Source organism: Salvelinus namaycush, chromosome 28 (assembly GCF_016432855.1).
Source record: "Salvelinus namaycush isolate Seneca chromosome 28, SaNama_1.0, whole genome shotgun sequence".
Lineage (NCBI taxonomy): Eukaryota > Metazoa > Chordata > Actinopteri > Salmoniformes > Salmonidae > Salvelinus > Salvelinus namaycush.
This window is the reverse complement of record NC_052334.1, coordinates 1199973-1206599: the sequence shown is the minus strand read 5'-3', so window position 1 is coordinate 1206599 and position 6627 is coordinate 1199973.

Below are 6627 nucleotides of genomic sequence, written 5' to 3'. Positions count from 1 at the left end.
TTATGTTGATGTGGTCTCCACACTGCCTATCAGGTAGCTACAGTAGTTATGTTGATGTGGTCCCCACACTGCCTATCAGGTAGCTACAGTAGTTATGTTGATGTGGTCCCCACACTGCCTATCAGGTAGCTAGTTATGTTGATGTGGTCTCCACACTGTCTATCAGGTAGCTAGTTATGTTGATGTGGTCCCCACACTGCCTATCAGGTAGCTAGTTATGTTGATGTGGTCCCCACACTGCCTATCAGGTAGCTAGTTATGTTGATGTGGTCTCCACACTGTCTATCAGGTAGCTAGTTATGTTGATGTGGTCCCCACACTGCCTATCAGGTAGCTAGTTATGTTGATGTGGTCCCCACACTGTCTATCAGGTAGCTACAGTAGTTATGTTGATGTGGTCCCCACACTGCCTATCAGGTAGCTACAGTAGTTATGTTGATGTGGTCCCCACACTGTCTATCAGGTAGCTACAGTAGTTATGTTGATGTGGTCCCCACACTGCCTATCAGGTAGCTAGTTATGTTGATGTGGTCCCCACACTGCCTATCAGGTAGCTAGTTATGTTGATGTGGTCTCCACACTGCCTATCAGGTAGCTAGTTATGTTGATGTGGTCCCCACACTGCCTATCAGGTAGCTACAGTAGTTATGTTGATGTGGTCCCCACACTGTCTATCAGGTAGCTAGTTATGTTGATGTGGTCTCCACACTGCCTATCAGGTAGCTAGTTATGTTGATGTGGTCCCCACACTGCCTATCAGGTAGCTACAGTAGTTATGTTGATGTGGTCCCCACACTGCCTATCAGGTAGCTAGTTATGTTGATGTGGTCCCCACACTGCCTATCAGGTAGCTAGTTATGTTGATGTGGTCTCCACACTGCCTATCAGGTAGCTACAGTAGTTATGTTGATGTGGTCTCCACACTGCCTATCAGGTAGCTAGTTATGTTGATGTGGTCCCCACACTGCCTATCAGGTAGCTAGTTATGTTGATGTGGTCCCCACACTGCCTATCAGGTAGCTACAGTAGTTATGTTGATGTGGTCCCCACACTGCCTATCAGGTAGCTAGTTATGTTGAAGTGGTCCCCACACTGCCTATCAGGTAGCTAGTTATGTTGATGTGGTCCCCACACTGCCTATCAGGTAGCTAGTAGTTATGTTGATGTGGTCCCCACACTGCCTATCAGGTAGCTACAGTAGTTATGTTGATGTGGTCTCCACACTGCCTATCAGGTAGCTACAGTAGTTATGTTGATGTGGTCCCCACACTGCCTATCAGGTAGCTAGTTATGTTGATGTGGTCTCCACACTGCCTATCAGGTAGCTACAGTAGTTATGTTGATGTGGTCTCCACACTGCCTATCAGGTAGCTACAGTAGTTATGTTGATGTGGTCTCCACACTGCCTATCAGGTAGCTACAGTAGTTATGTTGATGTGGTCTCCACACTGCCTATCAGGTAGCTACAGTAGTTATGTTGATGGTGGTCCTCCACACTGCTATTCAGGTAGCTACAGTAGTTATGTTGATGTGGTCTCCACACTGCCTATCAGGTAGCTACAGTAGTTATGTTGATGTGGTCTCCACACTGCCTATCAGGTAGCTACAGTAGTTATGTTGATGTGGTCTCCACACTGCTATCAGGTAGCTAGTAGCTACAGTAGTTATGTTGATGTGGTCTCCACACTGCCTATCAGGTAGCTACAGTAGTTATGTTGATGTGGTCTCCACACTGCCTATGTTAGCTGTACCTGTACACGGTGTTGTGTCCGTGTGTTAGCTGTACCTGTATGAGCTGAAGCTTGTGTTGACAGAGGGGGAGGAGGGAGGGGTGGGCATGGCTTCCTTCAGGGCGGGGGACACCTGAGGAGGGGTGGAGGAGAGGTGGGCTGTCGCCATGGGAGCTGCATCGTCCGAGTCACCTGATAAATACACAGGGATTATCATCATCGGGACAGAGGGTACAATTACAACAAGTGATAGACTGACAGATTAAGACTAGGGGTCAGATGCCTGGACACAGAGTAAACCTAGATTAAATATACAGGATTATCATTTAATTGGTGCTCAGGAAATCAGCACCTATAAGTACTGTATAACTACAGTATCACATCCAACAAGTTCTCAGTGTTGACATGAAAGCAGTACGTACAACGACGTGTTGTTGACACATTGGTTACTTTATTGTATATTGGCGTGAAAACCCCCCACCTCATGACTAACCTGATGTTGCTGATGACTGTTCCACCAGTCCAACTTTCACCATCTGGGGAGGGAGGTCAGAGGTCAGGGTGAAAAAGTATGGACTCATGGACACGACGATCAAGTCCAAGGAAAAGAACGTATCCTTCTTTAGATTAGGTGGAAAAAGGGGAAAAACCACTTACCCCGATAAAGGGGATGAACTTCTGACAAGAGTCCTCGTCTGGGCTGCAGTACCAGGAGACAGACAGGAGACATGGAGGGGGACAGGCACAGAGTGATGTAGTACCAGGAGACAGACAGGAGACATGGGGGGGGACAGGCACAGAGTGATGTAGTACCAGGAGACAGACAGGAGCATGGGGGGGACAGGCACAGAGTGATGTAGTACCAGGAGACAGACAGGAGACAGGGGGGGGGGGGGGGGGGGGGGGGGGGGGGGGGGGGCAGGCACAGAGTGATGTAGTACCAGGAGACGACAGGAGACATGGGGGGGACAGGCACAGAGTGATGTAGTACCAGGAGACAGACAGGAGACATGGGGGGGTATAGGCACAGAGTGATGTAGTACCAGGGGACAGACAGAGACATGGGGGGGGGGGGGACAGGCACAGAGTGATGTAGTACCAGGGACAGACAGAAGACATGGGGGGGGGGGGGGCAGGCACAGAGTGATGTAGTACCAGGAGACAGACAGGAGACATGGGGGGGGACAGGCACAGAGTGATGTAGTACCAGGAGACAGACAGGAGACATGGGGGGGGTATGGCACAGAGTGATGTAGTACCAGGGACAGACAGGAGACATGGGGGGGGGGGGGGGGGGGGGGGGGGGGGGGGGGGGGGGGGGGGGGGGGGGGGGGGGGACAGGCACAGAGTGATGTAGTACCAGGGGACAGACAGGAGACATGGGGGGGGGGGGACAGGCACAGAGTGATGTAGTACCAGGGGACAGACAGGAGACATGGGGGGGTATAGGCACAGAGTGATGTAGTACCAGGCAGACAGGAGACATGGGGGGGGTAGGCACAGAGTGATGTAGTACCAGGAGACAGACAGGAGACATGGGGGGGGTGTATAGGCACAGAGTGATGTAGTACCAGGAGACAGACAGGAGACATGGGGGGGGGGACAGGCACAGAGTGATGTAGTACCAGGGGACAAACAGGAGACATGGGGGGGGGTATAGGCACAGAGTGATGTAGTACCAGGGGACAGACAGACAGGAGACATGGGGGGGGGTATAGGCACAGAGTGATGTAGTACCAGGGACAGACAGGAGACATGGGGGGGGTATAGGCACAGAGTGATGTGTACCAGGGGACAGACAGGAGACATGGGGGGGGGGGGGTATAGGCACAGAGTGATGTAGTACCAGGGGACAGACAGGAGACATGGGGGGGGACAGGCACAGAGTGATGTAGTACCAGGGACAGACAGGAGACATGGGGGGGGTATAGCACAGAGTGATGTAGTACCGAGGAGACAGACAGGAGACATGGGGGGGGGGGGGGTGGGAACAGGCACAGAGTGATGTAGTACCAGGAGACAGACAGGAGACATGGGGGGGGGGGGGGGGGGGACAGGCACAGAGTGATGTAGTACCAGGGGACAGAAGAGGAGACATGGGGGGGGGACAGGCACAGAGTGATGTAGTACCAGGAGACAGACAGACAGGAGACATGGGGGGGGGACGGCACAGAGTGATGTAGTACCAGGAGACAGACAGGAGACATGGGGGGGGACAGGCACAGAGTGATGTAGTACCAGAGACAGACAGAGACATGGGGGGGGGTATAGGCACAGAGTGATGTAGTACCAGGAGACAGACAGGAGACATGGGGGGTGGGGGGGGGGGGGGGGGGGGGGGGGGGGTGGGGGGGGGGGGGGGGGGGGGGGGGGGGGGGGGGGGGGGGGGGTGTGACAGGACACAAGGAGGGGGGGGGGGGATGAGGTGTGATGCGTAGTACGAGTAGACAGAGACAGACAGGAGCAGGAGACATGGGGGGGGGGGAAGGCACAGAGTCACAGAGTGATGAGTACCAGGAGAACAGACAGACAGAACATGGGGGGGGGGGGGGGACAGGCACAGAGTGATGTAGTACCAGAGACAGACAGGAGACATGGGGGGGGGGGGGGGGAAGGCACAGAGTGATGAGTACAGGAACGACAGGAGACATGGGGGGGGGGACAGGCACAGAGTGATGAGTACCAGGAGACGGACAGGAGACATGGGGGGGGGGGGACAGGCACAGAGTGATGTAGTACCAGGAGGACAGACAGGAACATGGGGGGGGGGGGGGGGGGACAGGCACAGAGTGATGTAGTACCAGAGACAGACAGAAGACATGGGGGGGGGACAGGCACAGAGTGATGTAGTACCAGGAGACAGACAGAGACATGGGGGGGGGGGACAGGCACAGAGTGATGTAGTACCAGGAGACAGACAGGAGACAGGGGGAGGGGGGGGGTAGGCACAGAGTGATGAGTACCAGGAGACAACAGGGCATGGGGGGGGGGGGGGGGGGGGGGGGAGGGTGGGGGGGGGGGGGGGGGGTGGGGGGGGGGGGGAGGGGGGGGACCCGGCACAGAGTGATGCAGTACCAGGAGACAGACAGGAGACAGGGGGGGGGGACAGGCACAGAGTGATGAGTACCAGGAGACAGACAGGAGACATGGGGGGGGGGGGGACAGGCACAGAGTGATGTAGTACCAGGAGGACAAGACAGGAGACATGGGGGGGGGGGGAACAGGCACGAGTGAGGTAGTACCAGGAGACAGACAGGAGAATATGGGGGGGGGGGGGGGGGGGGGACAGGAGAGATGGGGGGAGGGGGGGGAGGGGGGGGGGGGGGAGGGGGGGTGGGGGGGGGGGGGGGGGGGGGGGGGGGGGGGGGGGGTGGGTCGGGGGGGGGGGGGGGGGGGGGGGGGGGGGGGGGGGGGGGGAGGGGGGGGGGGGGGGGGCGGAGGGGGGGGGGATGGGGGGGGGGGGGGGGGGGGGGGGGAGGGGGGGGGGGGGGGGGGGGTGGGGGGGGGGGGGGGGGTGGGGGGGGGGGAGGGGACAGGCACAGAGTGATGTAGTACCAGGGGACAGACAGGAGACATGGGGGCGGGGGACAGGCACAGAGTGATGTAGTACAGGAGACAGACAGGAGACATGGGGGGGGGGGGGACAGGCACAGAGTGATGTAGTACCAGGGGACAGACAGGAGACATGGGGGGGGTATAGGCACAGAGTGATGTAGTACCGGAGACAGACAGGAGACATGGGGGGGGGGACAGGCACAGAGTGATGTAGTACCAGGAGACAGACAGGAGACATGGGGGGGACAGGCACAGAGTGATGTAGTACCAGGAGACAGACAGGAGACATGGGGGGGGGGGGGGGCACAGAGTGATGTAGTACCAGGGGACAGACATGAGACATGGGGGGGGGGGGGGGGGGGGAAAGGGACAGAGTGATGTAGTACCAGGGGACAGACATGAGACATGGGGGGGGGGCAGGCAAAGGTGGTTCAACTGATCGCTATTGTGACACACCCCCTAAACTCAAACAGTATATAATAATGCCTGGATGGGGGGGGGGGCACCCCCCCCCCCATTTATTTTTATCCTTTATTTAACTAGGCAAGTCAGTTGAGAACAAAATCTTATTTACAATGACGGCCTCCCGGGGAACAGTGGGTTAACTGCCTTGTTCAGGGGCAGAACGACAGATTTGTACCTTGTCAGCTCGGGGATTCGATCTTGCAACCTTTGTGTTACTAGTCCAACACTCTACCACTAGGCTACCTGCCGCTACCTTAACAGGTTACCTGACTACAACACTCTAACCACTAGGCTACCTGCCGCCCCTACACACTCTAACCACTAGGCTAGGCTACCCTGCCGCCCTACACTCTAACCACTAGGCTACCTGCCGCCCCTACACTCTAACCACTAGGCTACCTGCCGCCCCTACACTCTAACCACTAGGCTACCTGCCGCCCCTACACTCTAAACTAGGCTACCTGCCGCCCCTACACTCTAACCACTAGGCTACCTGCCGCCCCTACACTCTAACCCTAGGCTACCTGCCCGCCCCTACACTCTAACCACTAGCTACCTCCGCCTACACTCTAACACTAGGCTACCTGCCGCCCCTACACTCTACCTAAACCACTATGCTACCTGCCGCCCCTACACTCTAACCACTAGGCTACCTGCCGCCCTACACTCTAACCACTAGGCTACCTGCCGCCCCACACACACTCTAACCCTATAGGCTACCTGCCGCCCCTACACTCTAACCACTAGGCTACCTGCCGCCCCTACACTCTAACCACTAGGCTACCTGCCGCCCCTACACACTCTAACCACCAGGCTACCTATGCCGCCCCTACACTCTAACCACCAGGCCTAAACACTGCCCTGCCTACATGCCGCC